The sequence below is a fragment of the Onychomys torridus genome, chromosome 13, assembly GCF_903995425.1.
Source record: "Onychomys torridus chromosome 13, mOncTor1.1, whole genome shotgun sequence".
Lineage (NCBI taxonomy): Eukaryota > Metazoa > Chordata > Mammalia > Rodentia > Cricetidae > Onychomys > Onychomys torridus.
Window position 1 is genome coordinate 41,782,704 of NC_050455.1, and position 25,741 is coordinate 41,808,444.

At 44.3% G+C, this 25,741-nt stretch overlaps 1 protein-coding gene across 1 annotated transcript in view; it reads left to right on the forward strand.

Moving 5' to 3' along the window:
• The window catches only part of Snx24 (sorting nexin 24), a 156,254-nt gene that overhangs the window by 44,314 nt on the left and 86,199 nt on the right, over window positions 1-25,741 (forward strand). The window lies entirely within an intron of this gene.

Genomic DNA, 25,741 nt, shown 5'->3' on the forward strand with positions numbered 1-25,741 from the left:
ACCCATGGCTTGGTCCCACCTTGACCTTCATTCTGTAATGGGGAGCCCTGCACACATTAATTTCCAGAGGAAGTTTCAAGTAAATGCCCTCTGTTTGTAGGAGAGTCCTGTAAACCCAGCTAATGAGCTGTAAGGGTGGTTCACAGCTTGTTTTAATTAGAACTAAACTTCCTCCCAATTATGGGAGATTTCAGTAGTACATATTTTTTAAAAATTATTTTTTGCTTTATTTTATATGTATGTGTGTTTTACCTACATGTATATCTGTGTACCAAGTGCATGTTTGATGCCCATAAAAGCCAAAAGAGGTGGCACATGCCTTTAATCCCAGTGCTCAGGAAGCAGAGCCAGGCGGATCTCTGTGAGTTCGAGGCCAGCCTGGTCTACAGAGCGAGATCTAGAACAGGCACCAAAACTACACAGAGAAACCCTGTCTCAAAAACCAAAACCAAAAATCCAAAAGAGGCTATCAGATTCCCTGGAGTTACAGATGGTTGTGAGCTGCCATGTGGGTGCTGGGGACTGAACCTCATTCCTCTGGAAGAGCACCAGTGCCCATGACGATGGAATCTCTGCAACCTCAGTATCACTTAAGTTTTGATAATTGTGCAGTGTGGCAGACTTTTGTTTAATTTTGTATCAGTATTTTTGCCGTGAATGACTCTCACACTTCTCTTCATGTTGGTGTCTTGCCTCCATACTACTCCATTGTTAATGGTTCATGCCATCACGAATAACCTTGGTATGTTTTGTCTACCCATAGGTACGATGGCAAAGTAACGTAAAGCTCATTTAGAGTTCTCAGGTTTTAGAATCAGTTTGTAGCTAATATGTAAATATTTGGCAGTGATGTCAAAACTGCAAATACTAGGAATGTTTGTGTGTTGCTAGAGATGGAGCCCAGGGTCTTGTACTAGGTAGATGCTCCACCCCTGAGTCACACCCCAGCCTAGGTATCTTTGACAACAGTTAAGTAAAGAGAATCTCTTTTCAAAATAGTTCTCACTCAGAGAGTAAGGCTGCACAAACATAACACACAGGGGTGTGTTGCTGAAGAGATGGCTCAGTGCCTAAGAACACATGCTTTTCTTGTACAAGTTCCATTCCCAAAGCTTGCAGAGCAGAGGTTTTTAAAAATTATTATTATTAACTTTTGTGTTTGTTTTTAGGTTTCTCTGTATATCCCTGGCTATCCTGGAACTTACTCTGTAGACCAGGCTGGCCTGGAACTCAAGAGATCCACCTGCTTCTGTCTTCTGAGTGCTGCGGGTTAAAAGCATGAGCCACCACTTCCGGCTTGCTTTATCTATCTATCTATCTATCTATCTATCTATCTATCTATCTATCTATCTATTTATAAAGATTTATTTATTATGTATACAGAAGAGGGCACCAGATCTCATTACAGATGGTTGTGAGCCACCATGTGGGTGCTGGGAATTGAACTCAGGACCTCTGGAAGAGCAGTTGGTGCTCTTAACCTCTCAGCCATCTCTCCAGCCCTATTTATTTATTTTTAATCTTCTGATAGTGAAATTGCGGGCCATTGGCACACATATGCCTTTTAATTTTCCTTTTTCATAGCCATGTCAGACATTGCTAATTGATCCTAGCACTATTGCTGTTGATTATATACCTTAGAAACCTTAGCAATATAATGTAGCCATCCTTGTCAGTCAGGTTTGGCATTTGAGTAACACATCCTGTTCTTAGTAGTTTTGCCAACAAGGTAGCTTCACAGACAGAATTTGCTATGTATATTCATGTCAATCTGCTGGTCTGGTTTGACTGAAGTAGGGTTAGTAACTGCTGGCTTAGTCTCTCAGGTGCCCCCCTCCCTTTTTTAAAAATCAAATCAGCATCACAAACAGAAATTTTTCATGAATTTTATTTATATTTTATGTATAAGTACTCTACATGTATCCCTGCAGGCCAGAAGAGGGCATCAGGTCCTATTATAGATGGTTGAGAGCCACCATGTGGTTGCTGGGAATTGAACTCAGGACCTCTGGAAGAGCTGCCAGTGCTCTTAACCAATGAGCCATCTCTCCAGCCTCCCCCCCTCCCTTTTTTTTTTTTTTTGAGAAAAGGTTTCTCTGTGTAACAGTCCTGGAACTTTCTCTCTGTAGAGCAGGCTGGCCTCGAACTCACAGAGATTTGCATGCCTCTGCCTCTGAGTGCTGGGATTAAAGGTGTGTGCCACCACCTCAGCCAGTGTCTCTCGGAGATCTTAGGGCACCTATCATGTCCTCTCTGGAACTTCTTATCTCATCTTGTCCCAGACCATTCTATTTTAAACAGATGTAATTTACTGAATGGTTCTCTACCCACTTCCATGTATTTTTCCAGCTGCTTGGTCTTGGGTTTATTCACTCTCTGTGGTGGAATTCAATAATGGCATGTGTGGAGCAGAAAAGAAATTCATAAATCTTGCCTTGTTTCTGTGATAGCCCACAGCTTATTTAAAATAGGCCACAGCTTGTTTACGAAGCAGCTAACTCCTCTCCGCCACTGTTTTCTGGGTTTGTGTGACTTTTAAACAATTATTGCACTATGTGCCTGCCCTCAGCCAAACATAATGGCCCCAGTGAGGTCTGAGGCTTAACTCTAACCACTAGCCAGAAATGCTGATGGGTTTTGGAAATTATGAATGGAACACTGGAGCTCCAAAACCCTGGAGCTCCGAACCCTAAGTGCATCAGCCCCTGTGCTGGTCTTTAAAGTTGCAAGGCAGACATGGGGCTCTCAGCCTCTCACTTTTCAGTTTCAGAACAGAAGTCTAATGTGCCTGTGAAGCTTGTGCCTGTGCGTGGACCTTCTGAGCCCTATTGTCTCATTGCTGCACCAGTAGATGTCACTGTGTGCATTAAATGAAAATCAAAGATGTCATTAAATGAGTCTTCAAATTAACCATTATTACAGGTTTTTCCAACAGTCAGCTCCCAAAAGTAAGCAAGGATACTTATGCCCATTTCCCCCTTTTTTAACATCTGGAAAAAGTTACCTTTTTGGGCTCCTTTAAGAAGACACAACATTGTTCTTTCTCCCCACCTTAAGTGAGCTCTCACGTGCCTATGAAGATTATAACGTTGGATGCATTGGCTGGACTCAGAAGACAATCTGTAGACCAGGGAGTGGATCATTGTATGTGTGTGTCTCTCACTCTCCTGGGGACGAATTTATATTTTGAAACTTTTTTTTGGAGAAGGATAAAAAAAATTTAACTTGTTTATTTATTTTATTGTGGTTCGGGCACAGAGGTGCCATAGTGCCTGTGTGGAGGTCAGAGGCTGCCTTGCAGGAGTGGGTGGGTTCTCTACTTCCACTGTATAAGTCCCAGGGATTAAGCCCAGCTCATCCGGCTAGTCAGCAAGTGTTCTACTCCCTGAGCTAGCTCATTGGCCAGAGGTAGGTTTCTTTACTACAGATGTTTGTGTGTGTGTGTGTGTGTGTGTGAGACAATACAAGAGAATAAAGCATCTAATGTGTAGAGGACATTCGTGCCTGAGAATTTTTGGCAATAAATTTTAGGGGTTCCACATGTTCATCAGATTATTCTTCATATATATATATATATATGTATACACACATATATGTATATATACACACACATATATACATATATGCATGTACATATATACACACATATACATACATGTACATATACACATGCATACATACATACATACATTTTTTTTTTCCTGAGAGGAAAAACTGTTACCTAATCATGTTTCATAATCCTGGCCATGTTTTCCATATTGCTAGGACTATACTAAACAGGCATCCACATCTTTTTTTTCTCCCCCTTGTGAGTCAATTCACCCTTCTTTGCCCCTTCTGAGTACTGAGTACTGGATTTTGTGTGTCTTGTTGCTGGGGTGTGGGGGGAATAGTATGCTCACTTGCAAGGTTTCACTGCTAGGAACAGTAAGCATCACAGAACATGCTCCTCGGTGCGGCATGCAAATTGGGTTGCATAAGTGTTCCGGAAAGCTGTGCCCAGGTGGGGATTGGGCAGGCCGTGCTGGACTAGTGAACGATGCGCTATCTGCAATGTTTACGTAAGGTCTTCAGTTCCTAAGGAAGTTACTGTTATTTTCATAAAGAACGGCTTAGGAAAGATTCATGGGGATGGAGTGTGACTGTGTGAGGCTTTAAGGTCCCCACAGTCACAGCTGAATCACCGTGGACCCTATGGTCCCTATTTACCCAGTAAAGATGGAGATGAAGTCTATTCCATGTTGGGATAAAATGTCTGTAAGACATACACAACCAGCTCCAAAGAGCAGTGGCGCTCCTGCAGAATTCTTTCCCACTTACAACTTTCTAGATCAATAATACTCAAAATTCCCAAATCCTGTCCCTTTAGGCAGTACGACACCTTGCAGTAAGCTCCATACCCTGGGGTTCGAAAGTCAGGGTTCCAGTGCTACCCCAACACTCAGCTGTTTGTTGATGGGCCGAGCTCACATGTTCTGTTTTGGAGTTTCCTAGTGTGGGATGGAGCATGAGTGATGGGAAGGTTAAATAAGGGGCTTGAGCTAAATCTGTAATATTTTACTTGCTTTTTTTTTAAAGGTATTCTTACTGTGTATATATGCTATGTGGGGGTGCAGGTGTGGAGGTCAGAGGACAACTTCCTGGAGGTTTCTCTCCTTCCATCTTTATACACGTTCCAGGGATTAGGAAATCCTGGAACTCGGATCTCCAGGGCTTAGTCTACTTGCTTACTCGGCGAGCCCCTTGACCTTCTGAGCCGTTTTGCCAGCCCAACATTGTATTTATTAAAGAAATGACATCAGAGTTGGTGTGAGCATACATAAACCCCCGTTCAGTCTTGGTCGTGTGAAGATGTGTTTGTTCATTGTCTGTTCAGATACTGTGTAGAGGCTGGAGGGCCAGGACACTTTGAAACTGCTCCCGGGGTGACTGATGAGCCGTCAGGAATGAGAGTCATTGGTCTTCGAGGCGTTTTGTTACTAAGCAGACCAAATGTTGTTGTTCCGGCAGGTTAGTAAACCAGACTTTTGGAATTAGAGTTAAAAAAACAACCAAACAACTTTTAAGCATTGCCATAGTTTGGGGTCTGGAGAGGGTAGCTACAGGTTTACAGTGTATGTCTCCTCATAATTTGTGGTGGACTGCCCTATTTTGATCTCTCTCTATCTCCCTCCCTCTTTACTCTCTCTCCCCCTCCTCTCCTCCTTTCTTTCTTCTCTCCCTCCCTTCATCTTCTCTCTCCCTCCCTTTTCTGTACTGAGACTTGAACCCAGGGCCTCAGGCATGCCAGGTAAGTACTGTTCTTCCAAGCTATGAGCTGCCTGTCCAGTACGTCCTGCTGTTTTGTTTTGAACAGCACGGGAGTTGAAGCTTGCGCATAGCAGGCAAGCTGTCTCCCACAGAGCTCACATCCTCAGCCTTCTTTTGACTTTCCACTCTGTATATCCCAGGCAGGCCTTGAACTTGTGATCCTCCTGCCTCTGTTTGTCAGTAGCCGGGATTACGGGCATGCACCATTAGGCCAAGCTTGTTCTGCCAGTTTTGAAAGCTTGTCGTCCTTCATGTTGGAAGCTTTGGGCTTTGCCATCCCTGCTGGAGTCTGTCTTCTCCAGCTGCCGGCCTCTGGCCTGACCCCTCTGCCCTTCCTCCTGTGGTCTTCGCCACGGGTGTCTGGGAGGGAATATTGAGCCCCTTGTGTGATAGGTCCTGAGGATAGATGTCCTCAGGGGAGGGCTGGGGCGGCAAGAGCCGCGGTACTCTGAGCAAACTTATTTCTTCGGCTCTCCTGGAGTCAGAAGAAATATTAACACATAGTCCACCCGAAGTGCTTCAGCTGAGTGACAGGAAGTTCATTAAACACGCCCTGGAGCACCGACCTTCTGCTCACTGTACCTGCCAGTTGAAGGGTCCCGGGAGCTCCTGGTCTCTGGGGGTACTGTGTGCCTTTGTGTGGCAGATTCTCAAAACAGTGGGGGAAAGTTTCCACTCCTAAGGAGAAAAACCAAGAGCTTTAGTAGAAAGTTTTGAAATCTTGATATCTACTTCCCCATTTTTCCAGTTTTATTGAGACATAAATGACAGTTGAAAATTGTATATATTTAATGAGTTGAAGGCAGCATTTCACATATATATATAAAATGAACAACCAAGTTAATTAGTATATCCATCACCTGGCATAGTTATCACTGTGTGCATGTACATGTGTATATGTCTACAGAGTCAATTTTAAAATGTGAAATGTGAAAAATCCTTTAAAGATGAGGACCAGGAGAAGTCTGAGTCTGGGCACTGGGAAGTACGCTCCTATTTCAGCTCTGTGCAGCCTTTTGGAAATGGGTACAGCGTGGCATCAGAAACACAGCGGGGAAGGATGAGCTCTTCTTAAAGACCCGGAAGCCCCGCTTTTCTCCCTCTGCTAATACACGCAATGCTGACTTTTCAACCAGGAAAATCATTTGTGTACTTTGAAAAGTGATTAAACATTGCTGGGTTTTACCGTGAAGAACTGTCACATGCTACCTAAGTTCTGGACCTCTTGAAATGCAGCTCATTTTCTTTCCATTTTGCAAGGATTTACTGCATTCCTGCCTTACGCTTTGTACTGCATGGAGCAACAGGGGGAAGATTTATTTATACAGTGCAATGTCTCTCCTGGGAACTTGCAGGCTATTGGAAGGGATTATAGCTAGCCATCAAGGAGAACTAGGCACACGTTATGAAGAAATAATAAAGACTGAAGTAATAGGAGCACTACCAGCCTGTTTAGAAAGACCGACATGCAGTCCTCCAGCCTTTGTCCTTGACCTGCTGCCCACTGCGGACTCGGTCCAATGTCCGCTCCACTTCCGCCTTATCTTTTGACTGACTGCTGTCATTGCTCCTTCACGAATTTGTCTTCCAGATTAAGAAAAAAATTTTCTTAGTTGATTAATTTTTTTGTGTATGCCCGTTTTGTCTACATGTATATATGTGCACCATGTGCATGCCCGTAAAGGTCAGAAGAGGTGTCAGATCCCTTGAACGGGAGTTATGTATGGTTGTGAGCTACCATGTGGGCACTAGGAATGAACTCTGGGTCCTCTGCAAGAGGAACAAGTGTTCTTAATTGGCTGAGGCAAACTCTCCAGGCCCTTGTCTTTCAGGTTTTTTTATTTTTTATATTTTTTGAGAAGGTCTCACTATGAAGCCCTCACTGACCTGGAACTTGCTAAGTAGACTAGGCTAGCCTCAAACTCACAGAGATCTGCCTGCCTGCCTGCCTGCCTGCCTCTCCTTCCCCACGTGCTGGGACTCTATTTAGCCTAGAAAGTTTTGTTGTTTGTATGAGATAGGGGTTCACTCTGTGGAGCGGGTTGGCCTGGAATTCACTGTGTAGTTGATGCTGGCCCCGACCTCATAGTATTTCTGCTGCCTCTGGGTCCTAAGTACCAGAATTCCACTCACGAGCAACCATGCTCAGGTGGTTTACTTTTCTCATTTTCAAGAAACTGCCAGAGCTCAGACCGAGGGCCAAGCAAGTCCTCTGCCACTGAGGGAGTCTTTTGAGATCTTGGCCATCCACCATGTCCATTGCATGTGCTTTAAGTGCATGCTTTTGGTCATGTGACGTGGAACCACCACGTGTGACTTCTTCCTGAGTCTTTGCCTCTGGACGCACAAAGCCGGTTCTGTTCCCTCCATTGCACTTCGTTCCTTACCCCTTTCCCCAGGGCTGCCTCCCGCTTCCAGGCCTTTTGTCCTCTGCATCTTCACGAGCCGGGTGTTCACCGTCACCTACCCAGTTCTTCCTCCCACATAACCGACCCTCCTCTTCGCCATCGCGTTCTCTGCCTGCCCCTCTCATCCGGGTATTCATCTGTTTTCTAGACGTGTCTATGGCACTGGCCCCTGGTCCCAGCTTCCTGTGAATGCTTTTGCTGCTTGGTTCTGCCTGGCATGCATGCCTACTGGGCTTTGCTCCTGGGGTCTCTCTATACACTGCTCTTGAGAACTCGACTTTCTATGTCTGCTGCCTGTGTCGGCTGTCTGTGGTCTGGATGTCAGGCTTCCGGTTAGAGTGCCAATCATGTCCTTGCTTCTTCTCCAACCTTCCCAGAACCTGTTCTTCGGGTCTCAGCATGTGCCACCCGTGTTGTGCAGGCATATCACAACAGCCCTGCTCTCTCTTCCTATTTATTGTTTCTTAGCTCTGAGAAACCCCATTCTGTCTGTGTTCTATAAACAAAGACCTCGGAGCCAGCTGGGAACCTTGCCCCTCTGTGTGCCTTCCTAAGTGCCTGGATGGAGCTGGTTGCGCATTTCTCTGTTTTCAACCAGCTGGTGTGTGTTCCTTGCACGCCAGTGTTGGCGCTGTGGCACACCAGCAGTGCTGCCCATCTGCCAGTCTGTACATCTGACCCCCACACCCTGCTTTCTGCATCCAGGTGCCTCCCGTGTGCTGGTACCCAGGCAGTATCCAGCTCTTCCCAGCTAGAGGAGTAAAGTGCCACACAGAATTGCTTTCAAAGCTGGGAAGTATTTGTTTGGCTGTGTGTTTAATGTTGAGTTTTGTTTCTTAATTATCCTTAAATTTTGGTTTCGTATCGGGTGTCTGTGTAATTTAAAGCAGAATGACTATTGAAGTCTGTTTGAAAAGGATATGTTTCTAAAATTTCCACATGTTTAATAAGCTGCTCTGCTGAATGTATAATACCCTTCATTGTGGATTACTGTTTCCATCTAATAGACCCTGTTTATAATACAGATACGTTCCAAGTAACTTTCATAAATATGCTTTCCAGCAACCACATGAAAAGATACAAATACAATGTGTATTAAAATTTCTTTCTCAATGCTTTTATTAGCATATGTTAATTAGATACAATAATAGGTTTTATTGTGACCATTCCATACATTTCCATACATAATGTATTGTGGTCATATTCATTTCATGGTTTTTTTTTTTTTTTTAATGACCCAGTATGCTTTGTTGGCAGTTCTTACAGGACTGTAGTGAGGATTTGTCTACAGGACAGTGAGTACCTTACCAGAATCTGCACACACACACACACACACACACACACACACACACACACACACACGAAAATAGAAGGAGGTAGTTGGGAAGAGGTGAGGGATTACTGGAAGTGGGATGTGACTATTGTTATATGTAATTAATATATGCTTATAAAAATACTTAAAAAAAAATGAAAGATAATGTCTCTCCCTCCCCCATCAACCATGAGTCCTGTGAGCTCCTCCCCACTCCATGGCAGGATATTGACAGGTCCAGTCTTGTACAAATAATTGTGTGGGTAATCACTGCTGGTGTGAATTCAAATGTGCAATAGCCACGTCATGCCTGGAAATCCGTGTTCCACACCTCTTCCCCAACCCTTCCTCCGATTCTTAAGTTCTTTCCAACTGTTCTTCAAGAAACTCCCTGAGCTTTGGAGGGAATGTTATGGATGTCCCACATATACTTAGCATTCAACTGTCTTCTGTTATCAGCACTTTGGCCAACGATAAGTCTTTGTAGTTATGACTTTCCCAAAAATAAACTTTTTTGACCCAAGCTTATGGAACACCTAATCTATTGCCACAAGTGTATTTATTCATAGGCAGTTTCATAGACACAGAAAAATAGTAGCTGTGACTTTGGGGACTTCACTGTGACTTCCCCAGCCATCGGCTTTTAACTAAGTTTACAGTACCAGGCATGAATTCTCTCCTGTGAGCAGGCCTCAAGTCCAATCAGAAAGGAGTTGGTTACTTCCATAACAGACTTGCCACCGTGGCAGCAGTGGCTGACCAGGATTGTTGCACACAGGATCTACAGCTGAAAATATTTTTAAAAAATGTTTGTGGGTATTTGTAGCTAATTGCTTCTAGTAGAGATAGGATACCTAATGTCTATTTAATAGCCCCCATAAATTCTTTAATTGTATATATATTAGGAGACGGGATCTTACTGTGTAGTCCTGACTAACCTCGAATTCATTAGGTAGACCAGATTGGCCGAAAACACATGAGAAAACACACACACACACACACACACACACACACACACACACACACACACACGAGATCTTGAACACATGAAATAAGTTTTAATTTTTTTAATGAAATAGAACAATTATTTGTTTTTATGGGATGTTTCCATTTATGTATCTTTTTTGGAGCATATGTTGTCCTCTGTACTGGTTAGTGATATTGCAGGGCTTCTTGTACCTGTAGCTTTGTACTCATTGACCAGTACGTTTTATTTTTTCCCTCCCCACTACCTCCCCTGGGCTCCAGTAACCACTGTCTGTTCTCAAGTTCTTTAGGATAAAAATTTTAAGCAATTATTCATTATTTAGAGACAAGTCTCAGGTAGCCCATGGCTGTAGACTACACAGTGGAGGAGGGCTTTGTCCTTCATACATTTCTGCTTCTATCCCTCTTGTGCTAGGATTGGTGGGTGTGCCCCCATGTACAGGTTATGTGTGCTGGGCACTGCACCCGGGGTTCCTTGCATGCTAGGAAAGCATTTTACCAGCTGAGCTCTATCCCCAGCCTGTAATTAAGTCCTCTAGATTCTATAGGAGTCAGATCATGTGGTACTGTCACTGAGTTCCTGCCTTGTTCCCCTTAGCATAATGGTCTGCAGTTCTGTGTATGTTGTTGCAAATGGCAGGCGGAGATTTTATGGTAGGATTGTATTCCCTTGATGTATATGAACCACATTTTATCTGTTCATCAATTGGTGCACATTCAGGCTGATTTTATAACACAGTTTTAAACACTACAAGCAGGGGAGCTTGAAAATGATGGGTTGAGGAGTAAAACAGCCACCCAGTGGACTACCTAGAAAATGTGTTGGTCACTGTAAGTCAACAGTTTAAGTGCCTTCTCAACAAACAGCTTCAAACTCTTAGGATTTAAAAATTGTACTTATAGTTTCCTTCTGTATAATGCATATTTTTATTAGTAATTTATATAGTCATTGGATAATTTAACTTAATATATTTAGTCCCTGGTCAGTATACCCTTTAAAATTAATTATGTAGGCTGGGCATGGTGGTGCACACCTTTAATCCAGGCACTCCAGTGGTAGACAATAGAGGGTCTCTGTGATTTCCAGTTCAGCCAGGGATATGTAGAGAAACTCTGTCTCAAAAAAACAAAACAAAACAAAAAACCCTGGGATGCAACCAGGTGGTGGTGGTACACGCCTTTAATCCCAGCACTCGGGTGGCAGAAGCAGGTGGATCTCTGTGAGTTCAAGGCCAGCCTGGTCTCCAGAGAGAGTTCCAGGACAGGCTCTAAAGCTACACAGAGAAACCCTGTCTTGAAAAACAAAAAAACATACAAACAAAACAAAAAAAAAACTTGAGACGTGTGTGTATATACGTACATATGTTGTATACACACACACACACACACACACACACACACACACACACACACACACACACACACCCCTTAGGACTAGAGAGATGGCTCAGAGGTTAAAAGCACTCGCAACTCTTGGAGTAGGTCTTGTGTCCATGTCCTAGCATCTTGTGGCAGTCCACAACCCCCTGCAGCTCCAGTTCTAGAGGATCTGACATCCTCTTCTGGTTTCCATGGGCACCAGATACACACATAGTACATATACTTACACATGGGTAAACACTTATAGACATAAAAATAAACCTAAGTCTTGTGAGTTAACTTGGACCAATAGAGTAAATCAACCGAGAAAGCAAAATGATTTTCATTCATAATAAATTCAGAATTAGTTTTCCTTTTGACTAAGAGTTAAATTCCATGGAATTTAACTTAAAAAAAAAAAAAAAGCCACATGATCATGCTCCCTGGTGGAAGGAACACAACCAGGCATTCAAGGCATGCTCAGAGAGGCCTCTGCTCACAAACAGGCACATGCAGCCATCTACGGGAAAGCCCAATACGAGTGTTTAGAGTATAGATGCTTCTGATTAGAGTCATTTTTAAGGCCTTCGGGCTCTCAGTGAATGTGCCTGTAAAAATGGGCTGAAGGTAGACATCTTGGGATGGGAGCTTTTGTTTGAAGATGTTCTAGTCTTGCTGACTTTGTTTGTTTGGTAGGTGAAGGGTGATGGCGTCAGGGGCCTGGGAAAAGGCATGTGGGATAGTTAATACCCATATTTGGGTGCATTCTGCCAGTGCACAGCAGGAGGTCCCAGCACCTGGCAGAAGACTGTGGGAGTCTAGAGAGATCTTTACTGTATTGATCAGGGTGGCCTGCCCCTGCCACGCACTCAGGAGCCAAGAAATACAGGTGCTGTTGTTGACTACAGCCCAAAGCTGTCAGGATAAAGCACGAGGACTTGACCTCTTGACTGGAGGTTTGCCTGACTTAGGACTGGTTTAAGGGTCTTTTCATTGCTTACTCAGCTATTACTCCTTTCATAGCTCATACTATGAGCATGCTTTTCATGTGTATAAATATTACTTAAAAACTCAAATGTGTGTTTGCCACCAAACAAATCAGTGCCTTCCCGTTGAAGACACTCACTCAGGTCTCCCAGGAAAACTGTAGTCCGATGACTCCTGACCGTATCCGTAATCCTTCAACCACAGTTCAGTATCTACCATCATCTGGCATGGGAAACAGAATAACAACTAAGAGTTGGGCAAAAAAGGTGTGTCTATAAGAACACACATGTATAAAACAGTTAGCCTTAGTCTGGGTTCAGTTCCCAGCACCCACATCACCTAGCTCACAACTGACTGTAACTCCAGTTCCAGGGGATTCGATGCCCTCTGGCCTCTGTGGGCACATGTACACTTGGGCTGTCCATAAACTGATGCACACACACATGCACATACATACAAATAAATGTTTGAAAAACAAAACAGTGAGCCATAGACTCTTGCAGTAAACACAAAGAGCTCTTGCTAGTGTAGAAGCTGCATGTATGGAGTGTTCCTCTGCATTCTTAGTGTGATCATATAACTTACCCGAATTGACATGAAGTCTTGGTAATTGTGGGCAGATAAAAGCAGCGCACTTGGACTGGCTGGAGCCAGCCATGATGCCTGGTCACTCTCACTGCTTACCACCTGCATGCACTTGGCTCAGCCTGGGTTCCACCACACTGACCTCTTCTTGTTACCCACTTGTTACAGATTGTTCTTAGTGCCTGTCATTTTCCTTGGTGGGTCCAGATAGTAGGAGGACTCTGGCCCCGGTCAATTTTTGTTTCCAGCTAGAAGACCAAGAGCACAAAGCCCAAGTCTTTGGAAGCCCTAAGTGTGCAAAGGTGCTAACACGTGTGTTTTGGGCTGGGTAATTGAGAAGGAAGATTTTATCCTAGTTATCTGTGAATATAAGGACTGAAGTAAATTACATTAAATGGTAGGATTTGTGAAAAATCAAAATTCACAGTATCTTTTGAACAGTTTAATATGTTTGAAATAAACACACTGAATACTTTTCTGCACCTTTCTTTGTTTTTGTTATCTGTGTTGGTGCCATAAGGGGGAAAAAAGGTCAAAAGTCACATCTAGTGTCTCTTACTCAGATCTACTTAAATGTCCCCCACGATCCTGCCCATGTTGGCTTGTAGCCTTTGGAAGCATGAGGCTGTGTTCATTAAGCCAGCCCCACCCACTCCTTGCTTTTTAGAGACAGGGTTTCTCTGTATAGCTTTGCGCCTTTCCTGGAACTAGCTTTGTAGCCCAGGCTGGCCTCGAACTCACAGAGATCTGCCTGGCTGTGCCTCCCGAGTGCTGGGATTAAAGGCTTGTGCCATCAACACCCAGCAATTTGGGGGGGGCAGTGGTAAGGATGATCTTTGCTTGAAGCAACGGGACAAAGTTTGATCTTGACTAGCAAGGAGGTGGCTGGAGTGAGTCTGGGTTTCCTCCGCCTCTCTGTCCTGTTTGTTTTTGTAAAATGAGGTCTATAGAAAGAAAGAGGAAGAAATTAATAATAAAGGCTCACATTCATTCAACATTTTCTTAGTGCCAGATACTGTACCAGGCACTTTATACCCATAATGTCATTTATTTCTTGGAGTAGCTCCCTGTGGTTCAGTACTATTAACTTATTCTTTATAGACGAGGAGGAGAGGAACAGGGGTTAAGTGCCTTGTAGTGTGGCAGGGCAGGGTGGGAGCCCTGGCAGCAGTTTCCCATCTGCAGGACACCAGCTCCCCTGGGTTGCACGCAGGCGCAGTGCTCAGGAAATGATTCCATTGGTGCCTAGAACTTGCTCAACACAGAATCACAAGAAGACAGTTACTCTGCATTTATCTTCTCATCCCATGCCTTTTCTCCACTCACATAGAACAAACAAACAAACAAATGTCTTCCAGAGCTTTACCTGACACTGCTAATCTCTCTTAACAAAGAGAGCCAGCTCCAGTCCAGGGCCTTCAGCAAGCAGCATACTTTAAAACTGTTCCTCTTTTCTTACCTTCTAATTACGGCAAGCGATTGGCTTCCTTTATCCGGTTGTAACATAACGTTGTCTTTAGATCATATTGGAGCAAAAAGTCAATTCAAAGGAAAATCTTAAGTCCAGGTAGGGTGCAGATGTGGCCAAGTTATGAAGGTGGTGTGGGGATTCGTAGTATGGGGACATTTCTCAAGGGAGCAATTGAGTAAAGGTAAAAGGCAGATAGATGGCTCTCAGGGGAGAGCCTTCCTGTTCCTTCATCCAGGAGCCAGAGGGCCAGCAAGTACATCCCATTTGCGCCTCTTTTCTTCCCTTTGGGCAGTCTGCTGTGATTTAATGGTACCCATTGCAGACCTGAACTGATTCATAACTTCACAGCCACGTAGCTGCATTGGCAATGGGAAGGGGAAGTGGTGGGCGCTATTATCTCGAAAACCAGAAGGAACAATTTGTCGGCTGAGGGCCTTAGTCTGATGATGTCTTGCTTCTTGAGAAACAATTAAGTTCTGTTTATAAGTAGATTCCAACTGTATCCAACTTAACAATCTTTGTTGGTTTTCCTGACAGTGCCATAAAGCAGGGGCAGGGAGGGGATGGGACGGGGGAGGGGGGTGGGGCGCGACCCTGAAACATTTAAACTTCTTTGCACACTGATATCAAAGTTTTCACCTAGGCAGTTATAGCTCGCTACATGGTAATTCTATTTTATTTTTTTTTTTAAAGGACAGTGCAATTAGGTTTGGTGAGATTGAGACTTCAATGTCTCTTGGTATATTTGTCCGGACAGAGTCACAGGTAGTTTGTAAGTGCTCATGAACAAATCGGGGTGGCAAGACATTGAAACCAGCACAAGTAGATTGTCCTCATCACCACATAGACAAAACAGTCAGGAGCCGGGCTCCAGGCTGTAAGCGCAAGTGGCATGATATAATGAAGTTGTATTCCATTAGGCTCCTGTGTGCAGGGAGCAAATGTCATCACCCGAATGTGGCCGCATCTCTGTGATACAACCTCATCTGTTCCGTCAACTAGTTTTGCTCTGATCAATAAGCAGTTTTCTGTGGCCTTTCACTGCTGTCCGATGTCATTGAGTGATGTAAATGCACGTCAGAAACTAGAAACTTGACAGCCCCCCACAGTGGGCAGAGGCAGAAGAGCAAAGGCACTGCAGCAGACACAGGTGACAGCTGACATCTCCTTGGGGTAACTCATTGGATACTGTAGCGGCCGGTGTGTTTCCAGCACGAACACAAAGGAAGTGATCCTGTTATGTGTAAAGACGGAGCAGATGTTTCTAAATCATTTAAGGAGAAAATTGTTCTTTTAAGTTGTAGCACAGTGATTATGCGATTTATATAAAACATTCCAAAAATAATTAGGTTTGGGCAAAAGGAAAATTAAGGCAAATGAAAATATTTTTTCTAGCCATTTGTCTCTACCATTCATTGCTTAAATTACGATTCGAAGGATTGGTCAGTCACCAAAAGGTGTAGCCGCCCCAAACATTAACTCTGTCAGTGTTCATACAGCAATGGGAAGGAAAGCAAAGTTTGCACCCAGACACAGGAAGTTGCCCAGGGCTGCAGCCCAATGGCAAAGCCAGAGGAGGAGCAAGCTGAGCGCTGACTGCTGTGTCCAGGATAGACTCAGATACTGGCAAAGCACAGTAGGAAGTTGGGTGACCAGTGGGGGACCTTGGGGAGTGCAGATCAGGACCTTGTCTGGGAAGAGTGGGGCGTGGGGAGCACTTGCTTTTCTGTCCTTCTGAATGTTCTGCTATCCAGAATGTTAAATTATAAAAAAGGGTATCTATTCCACATGTAGAATTATCCTTTTTATTTGTTTGGGGTTTTTTTTTGTTTTGTTTTGTTTTGTTTTTGTTTTTTTTGAGACAGGGTTTCTCTGTGTAGCTTTGCTCCTTTCCTGGAACTCACTCTGTAGCCCAGGCTGGCCTTGAACTCACAGAGATCCACCTGCCTCTGCCTCCCAAGTACTGGGATTAAAGGCGTGTGCCACCACCGCCCGGTTAGAATTATCTTAAATGCTTGAAAAGGAATATAGTATTACCAAAGAACACATGTTCCAAGAGAATTCTGGCTAGATTTCTATTACTACAAGGACATTCAGGACTGGGACTATAGCTTGTGGTCAAAGTGCTTGCCCAGCAAGCAGGAAGCCTGGGTTAGATCCCAGCACCACATAAGACCAGGGATGATGCCTTAAGCTTGGAATCCCAGAATTTGGCAGGTAAAGGCAGGAGGGCAAGAAATCCACTATCATCTTTCACATAATAAATCTGAGGCAAACCTGGGTTCCATAAGACTCAGAAACAAACAGCAAATTGGTAAAAATCCACTCAAGGTCCTCCTCAGTGATCTGGAAACACAAAAGATGGTGAATCAAGGTTGAGTTAGGTGGTTTGGATGCAGGGTAGTGGCAGGAGAGCTGGTCATCCAAAAGGACCCAGGCACACCTTCCAAAGAGGAAAGGAAGCTATCCCAGAGTCTTGGCAGAATAAGATAGAGACCAAGACTGGAAGTGGTCTGCTCCTAAAAAGAGGAGGAGGCATCAGTGAAGGGAGAGCCATGGAGGGGGTAGCCACTAGGCTTCCCTCCCTGCTCCAAGTCTACAGAAAGAGAGTGAGTGCACAATGACACAGAGAATGAGAGAAAGGGACAGAGATCAAAGTAAGGATGGACCCGGACAGGACAAGGACCTTAAATTTAAATGATTGCAAGATTATCTCCTGACCAAGGAAAATCTTTTAAACCCTGGAAGGACAGAGACTCTTGAGGAGGAGGAGGATGAACATGGTGGGGAGACACCTGAGATCCAGTCACTATTCCCAGAATTCTTGCCAAAAAAAGGACTGTGGAGGAAGATGCAGCCGAGCCCAAGTTCCTCTCCAAAGCCGAGCGAGCGAGAGACTGAAACTCTGAAGCCACAGCAGCAGGAGGTGGAAGAGAGACAGGGAAAAGGGAAGGATTTAGGAAGATGTTGGAGACCCTCAGGAGTATCAGGAGTGCGGAGAGCCAATGAACAAGAGACCAATGGAAGTGAAGAGAGGAAAGGCGGCTGAAGATTGGAAAGAGCACAGAGAGAGGGGGAGGGGAGCGCACAGTGTTATCTGGATGGCACCAAAAAACAGCACTGCACAGTGGCCTCAGATCTATCACTGAGATATATCTGAAGATACCTCCATTGACTACAACCGCCTTCTACCAGGCTGTTTCTTTTGGCCCACCAACCAGCTCTCAAATCATGACACAGAGACTTATTATTCGTTATGAATGCTCAGCCTAGCTTTGGCAAATTTCTGGCTAGCTCTCTTCAGTTAAGCTGTTTCTCTTTATGTACCTTTTGCCTCAGGGCTTTTTCCCTTTCTTACTTCTGTATATCTTAACTGTCACTGCTTCTCTGTCTGTCTGTCTGGTGTCTGCTTGGTTTCTTGTCCTGGACAAGTCCCTCATTCTCTCCTCTTTCACTCCTCTTCTTTGTCTAGAGCCTAGCTTTCTCTTTCTATTTATTTCCTCTGGCTACCAGTCCCGCCTATCCTTCTCCTGCCTAGCTGCTATTGGCTGTTCAGCTTTTTATTAGACCAATCAGGTGCCTTGGGCAGGCAAGGTGAAACAAATACAACACATCTTTACATAATCAAGCAAATGCAGCATAAGCAAAAGTAACACACCTTTACACAGTTAAAGTAACATTCCACAGCATAAACAAGTGTGACATATCTTTGCTCAGGTAAAAGAATATTCCACAATATCACCTATTAAAAAAAGAAGAAGAAGAAGGTCAGGATGCTGGAGAGATGGTTCAGGGGCTAAGAGAGCATACTGCTCTTACAGAGGACCTGAGTTAGGTTCCCAGCATCCATCACCCACGACCAAGGGTTCACACTACCTGTAGCTCTAGCCTTTGGCCTCCACAGCCTTTGTATAGAGCTTATGCAAACACACATATACTCTCTTTGGGCTCTCTTTCATGCACATGTGCATGCACTTAAAAATAATAAAAACCTTAAAAAAAAAATAAAGCACCAGATACAGTTGATGGGGTTCAGACTTCATTGTGTGCATCAACCTGAAGCAGCAGAAACCAGAGCAGCCATGTTTCTATGGAGACCCGATGAAAAGGAGGCAAACCCTGGAAGAAAGGGAGCAGGGGTAAGAAAGACTCAGGATTTCTTGAGAAGGAAGCTGAGCCGCATTGGCGATGCATCTCACCAAGAAGCTCTAGGAAGAAGCCACTCTTGTTTGATAGGACACTTCCGTGGGTTTATGTAGATAAGATTCTAAACGGTCTTATTAAATAAGAAACACAGAGCAAATACAGAGTTAAAAGCCCAAGAGATCAGAATACTAGCGAAGAGCCAAGACTACCTTTAGCTTACCACTCACTGCTGCTGCCATCGCTTCCCCTGAGAGAGAGATCTTCTTCCTGTGTGACTTTATCTTTTTATTGCCTTTCTGTTCTGCCTTCTCATTGGCTCTAAACCCAGCCACATGACTTCCTCATCACTGCCTGTCTATAAAGACCTCCTGGTCTCTATGGTTGGTACTGGGATTAAAGACTCGGGTTACCACGCTTGGCTGTGTCCTTGACCACACAGAGACTCTGCCTGCCATGTGATCAGTATTAAGGGCATGGGCTACTACCACCTGACTTCTGTTCTTGGCTTGCTAATGACCTCTGATCTCCAGGCAAACTTTATTTATTAATATACAAATGAAGTCACATTTCAGCAGGTTTAAGAGTGTGCCTTGACGCTGGGGCCTGTTCTTTAAGACACTCATTGCTCTTTTCCAGGTTCTCAGTCTTGTGCTGGAGTGCTTAGCAAAGACCCAGACTCCCTCCCTAGCCTTAGATTTTCAAGGGCAAAGACCGGCATGCAGGGCTACACAGGGCCAGGAAGATGCTGTAAGGAGGCAGGGTGAGCAAGTTACCACAGGGTTGGCTCAGAGCTACCTCGTGCAGCTTAGTGACTGTTCTGTTTATGGAGTGACTATTTAGCATTATCCCCTAGACAGAACAAACACCTGGCCACCTCATGGGACCTCCAGCAGCCCAGAGGTGGGTGGAACTGTGTTGCTGTGACATTGTTGCTGAAGTTACCCAGAGGATCTGGTGCTTGGAGGACTGTGGCCATCTCTGTCACTTTGGTTACTGTTTTCCACTGAGAGTATAGAACAGATCCCGAGGTTTTAGAACTCTGCATAGCCCTGTGCCATGGGGTCCTGTGCACTCCAGGTGTCCCTGTCCCAGGGGATTGTTTAAGATAAGGGGACAGGGTGAGCTGGCTGTGTCCATCTTTAAATCATGGAGTGAAATTTCATTTTTCTGTTCTTTGAGAAGATAAGTTTGTATATTCTGAGAATAAATGCATGAATATTTTTTAAAAAAGAAAACAGCAAAACCATCCGAGGCCTGCCAGTTGGCTCAACAGGTAAAGGTACCTGCTGCTCAGCCTGCTGGCCTGAGTTCCTGGATCCACATGGGGAAAGTAGAGACTTGGTCTCCTGAAAGTTGTCTTGTGACTTACCACATGTGTATCTGAATGTGTGTGTGTGTGTGTGTGTGTGTGTGTGTGTGTGTGTGAATGTATATGGAGGTTATGCATGCCCATGGATCCCAGAAGAGGTCAGTAGATTCCCTGAAGCTGGAGTTACAGATGGTTGTGAATACCCCCACTCAGGGCCTGGGAACCAAACCTGGCTCCTCTGCAAGAGCAGGGCTCTCTTAACCACTGAGTCATCTCTCCAGCTTCTGATCAATGATATTTGAAATTATTTTAATGTCATTCACTAAATTTCAACGACACTTAGCTCATGAAAAACATAAAATCTATTATTTTTGGAGTACTTACTATATGTATTAGGTGTCATAGTCTGCGATTTATAAATACTGACTTAAATCTTCACAGAGAAGGTGTACTCTGTTTCCCTAACAGATGAAAAGCTGACACTTAAAGACCTTCAGTGACGATGAACGTCATGTAACCAGTAAATGAGAAGGTAGGACTCGAACCCACGTTTTCAGAGTCTTTTTAAAAGTGTTGAAAGAATTTAAATGGTAGGTCCAGCCAACCATGGCAACATACTCTTGTCGGCAGCACGTGGGAGGGTGATGCCGGAGGCTTGTCAGTCCAAGGCTAATCTAGGCTACATAACAGGACCCAGTCTCAAGAAATAAGTGAGTAAATAAATATATCTTAAAAATAAAACAAATGCCAGGCATGGGTACCCAAGCACATGAATATTCTGAAGACAGTTGCTTTACTTGGCTGTGCATTGTGGTGTAAATCTGGGGTGGTCCTTCATGGCCTGCACATTTAGATGATGTTTAGGCACTAGGTAGTCTTCCTTCCATCTCCTAGTGCCACTATCTTACACTTGGAGTGGCTTCATCTTCCTTGTTCCTTTGGGGGCTGGAGCAACCCAGCCTTACCCAGAAAAAACGCTTACTAAATACATGCTGAAGGCAAGACTCCAGTGTTTAGGGTAGGGCAGCAATGTCTTGTCACAGTGACAGGATTTTAAAGTGTGTGTGTGTGTGTGTGTGTCTCGCAAGACAACAACCTCAGGCATTGCCCCTCAGGAATGATACCCACCTTATTTTTTTGAGATAGGATTTCTCACTCGCCTGGAGCTTGCCACCTAGGCTAGGTAAGCACCCGCCGCCGGAGATCTGCCTGTCTCCACCCTTGCCTTACAAGTGTGAGCCAGCATCCTGCTATTTCCGTGGGTTCTGGTGATTGAACTCAGGTTCTTGTGCTTGCAAAGCAAGTCCTATACCGGCAGAGCCATCTGCCCAGCCCGGAAACAGTGAGACGGAATTTCACTGGCTCTTTTCCAGGAAGTGTGTGGTTTCGAAATTCATTCAAGAGCATGTTTTTCAGGCCTGTGGAGAGCGTATAGGTTCAAGGCAGAGCGATAGTTTTTTCTAGAAATAGTAAGCCACGATTTACTATTAAGGAGTAGGGGCTGTAAAGAGAGAGTGTTAGGGAGTTAAGATCACCAGAGATCAGATTGACGTTGAGGATGAGAAAGTTACTTAAAATAATCTAACAGAAAGTTCCTTCGGAACTGGAAGCCCTCCCCCACCTCCCCAGGGGTTTTAGGTGTTCTTTGCTTTGTTCCAGTTGTCTTGAGACCTCCCCCACCCAAGTTCATCTCCCGGGCTACTTCTCCTTGCACAGCCCCTCATCTTTGGTTTTCACTGTTTCTTTTGAAGTTCTTTTCTTGTTCATTTCAGGGTCAATGCTAAAAGAACAGGGAGAGGAGTTCAAAGTTAGAGGCATTTCCTCCTCAGCTGGGAGCGTGAGGGCCAAGACAGGCTTCTGTGAGAGAGCAAGCAACTGAGCGGAAGACAGCTATGAAATGTGTAACTGTTGGGGATAAGGCTTCTGAGGTGGGTTGCTGTGGATATCGCTCTGTGTAAATAAAGTTCTGATTGGCCAGTGGCTAGGCAGGAAGTATAGGCGGGGCAAGAGAGAAGAGGATTCTGGGAAGTAGAAGGCTGGGGAGAGACACCACCAGCTGCCGCCATGAGAAGCAACATGTAAAGACACTGGTAAGCCACAAGCCATGTGGCAAAGTATAGATAAGCAGAAATGGGTTAATTTAAGATAGAAAAAGTAGATAACAAACAGCCTGCCATGGCCATACAGTTTATAAGCAATATAAGTTTCTGTGTGCTTTCTTGGTTGGGTCTGAGCGACTGTGGGACTGGAGGGTAAGAGAGATTTGTCCTGACTGGGCCAGGCAGGAAAATCTAACTACAAATGGCGCCCAACGTGTCTGCAAGAGTTTCCACCTAAACCTGAGAAAAAAAATTCTAAAACAGAGCTAAAAAGAACTTCCTAGTTGTCTCTCTCAAGTTAGCGGCAGCCTGCCAGTTTGAGCTACTGTGGCGGGTTTCTGGCGTGTGTGTCTGACCTGCAGTGTGGCGGGAATGAGGAATCTATAAGCGACACTTTACTCTGCTGCATGGTGGATTTAGCCTTTGCTAGTTTAAAAAAAAAAAAAAAAAGGTTTCTGGGCTATGCACTGCTCTGATAGAACTGCTTCTGATAGTTGATGGTACACATGGTTCCAGACCCCGACCCAGAGCTGGCGGTAAACTGTACCGCCGCCATGTTGGGAAGCAGAGGTGGGCGGAGTCAGCAGCCACAGCAGCGCAGCGTTTCAGTCTTACAAAGATGGATATTACACAGAGAATCAGGTTTATGTTATCTTTTGGATTTTTAACTACAGAAAAAGATTTGATCATAAAAGCTGTTGAGTTAAACACATATGTAAAGTTTGAAGGTACCTTGACTTCAAAATTTGGATATAAGGATATGTTGCTTTGGAAAGGAGTCTCTGCTTTTGTTTCCACAGAAAGCCAGAGGCTATGGATTTGTTCCAGATTAAGATACATCAGGTTTGATCAGCCAAGACCACCTGAAAGGTATCCGATGACACCATGGCCCAGATGACAACATCCAGAATGGTTTCAAGGCAACTGGCTCAGCGGTGCACCCTCACAGACTACTCCATAATCCTAAAATTTTCTTTGTGTCCCCATAAGATACAGCTCCCCCCTCCAGCAGGAAGTAGTAAGAAAAACTACGCCCACATTCCCAAAATTATCAAGCTGGCTTTGGAGATGGAATTGGCTCACTCCTTCTCTAAACCCAGACATATTGCTAAAAGAAAAGGTTAAGAGATTCTTATGTCCCAAATCAGAAGAGCCCTCTGGTGTGGGACAGAGAAAAACCAATATTTTTCTTTAAAGCAGTTTGATTATAAATGAGATCTCTTTCTAAGGAAGAAAAGGGGATATGATACAGATATAATAGGATGAAAGGGTAGATTAAGGAACTTACTTCTAAAGAGCAACAACTTGTTTAAAATGTTTTACATTGGTATAGATTTTAGTCTATTGATACAAACTTAAAGTTAATTTTGTTATACTATGTATATATTTCTACTCGTGTTTAAGGTATTATGTTTGTATAGCTCATTTAAAATTGTAATGGATAATTAAAAATAGATTAATAATTAATCATCTGTGATAATCATACTCATAGCCATGTTAGTTAAGTCTTCCAGGTATACATAGAGATATTTCAGATAGATAGGTAATCTTCAAATACTTCAAAGACCTTCAGAATATGGCATTTAAAATATTTTTAAAATTTAGACTTTCTGGACAGTGAGACATGTCTGCTCCTGGCAGCACCAATTTACTTCAGAGAGGAGGATGGGCATTGAAGACACTTCATATCTTATCTTCACCTTGGCAAAAATAGCCATTTGGGCAAGAAACTGTTCTTGCCTGGACTGCTTGATCAACTGGACGTACAGGACCCAAAGAAAGGTGACCACTAAACTTTGCTTGACAAAATGGTCCTTCAGGTTCCTGCTTCACAGAGGAAACTGCCAGACATTCTACAGGACACTGAGAGAAGGGACCAAGAGACTCTAGCTCTGTGTGCTGAAGACAAATGCCCCAACATTACAAAGGAACATTAGGTGACTGTTCAGGCTGCCAGCTGTCTCTGTCTACCCTGCAAGACTCCCGAAAGTTGCTTGCATCCTTCTCCTGTTTCTCAGGTAATATTATATCCTTCTGAGGTCTTTGATGTGATTGAAGACTAGATAGTTATAATTTCCTCAGTTATGATAAAAGATAAGTTAGATATAAAACCTTAGACTCACAAATATAAGATAGATAGGATATCTTCTTTAATATTGTAACTGCAATTCTTGCTTGATAATTGTTTTGTTATATGTAATTGTACTATGTAAAAGTTAAAACCTTCCTTTAACAAAAAAAAGAAAAGGGAAAGTGCTGTGGATATCGCTCTGTGTAAATAAAGTTCTGATTGGCCAGTGGCTAGGCAGGAAGTATAGGCGGGGCAAGAGAGAAGAGGATTCTGGGAAGTAGAAGGCTGGGGAGAGACACCACCAGCTGCCGCCATGAGAAGCAACATGTAAAGACACTGGTAAGCCACAAGCCATGTGGCAAAGTATAGATAAGCAGAAATGGGTTAATTTAAGATAGAAAAAGTAGATAACAAACAGCCTGCCATGGCCATACAGTTTATAAGCAATATAAGTTTCTGTGTGCTTTCTTGGTTGGGTCTGAGCGACTGTGGGACTGGAGGGTAAGAGAGATTTGTCCTGACTGGGCCAGGCAGGAAAATCTAACTACAGTGGGTGGCTCCTACCCAGCTGTCACCTGGTTAAGGTGGAGGTGGGAGGGATCACCGCTAGCCCTTTCATGGAGACCTCTGATTTGGATGTTCTCACTCATGCCCACCCTGCTTTCCCATAAAACTGGCTTACAGTATTTCCTCTGTTCCCACACATACTTTCTAGGCACTTTCAATGGTGTACAGACAGGCTACAGTGCATGGGCCCCCATGTGCACTGTGATGCTGGGAGTTGAATCTAGGGCCTTGTAAGTGCTGGGTCCTCCTGCTGGGCTACGTCACAGCCCTGTACCTCAAATTCTCTGCATGTTATCACTGGGCTCACTGCCACCTCTGCCCTTACTGACTCACTTTAAAGAAGCAGGCTCTTTATCCATCCATAGACTGTGTGTGGTGTGTCTGGGAGCTGACAGGTCAGCCTCATCTGGGGAGTGATTTGGGCTTATCTGCTTTCGTGGAATGTTCTGTCATACTCACCCCACCCCACCCCAGTTCTATACTGTACAGAATATTTGTCAGGCAGCCTTAACTCTGTTATTGGGATCTATACAACTTCAGTTGCTAGCCTCATTTTCTTTTCTTTTTGTTTTTTTGTTTGTTTGTTTGTTTTCGAGACAGGGTTTCTCTGTAGTTAGAGTTTTCCTGCCTGGCCCAGTCAGGACAAATCTCTCTTACCCGCCAGTCTCACAGTCGCTCAGACCCAACCAAGAAAGCACACAGAGACTTATATTGCTTACAAACTGTATGGCTGTGGCAGGCTTCTTGTTATCTACCTCTATCTTAAATTAACCCATTTCCGTTAGTCTATAATTGCCACATGGCTTGTGGCTTACCAGTGTCTTTCCATGTTGCTTTTCATGGCGGCGGCTGGCGGTGTCTCTTCCCAGCCTTTCTCTTCCCAGCCTTCTCCTCTTCCTTGTCCCGCCTACACTATCCTTCCTGGCCACTGGCCAATCAGAATTTTATTTACACAGAGCGCTATCCACAGCATTTCTCTGTGTAGCTTTGCGCCTTTCCTGGATCTCGCTCGGTAGACCAGGCTGGCCTCGAACTCACAAAGATCCACCTGCTCTGCTTCCCGAGTGCTGGGATTAAAGGCGTGTGCCACCACCACCCGGCAAGCCTCATTTTCTGTGAAGGAGAAGTAT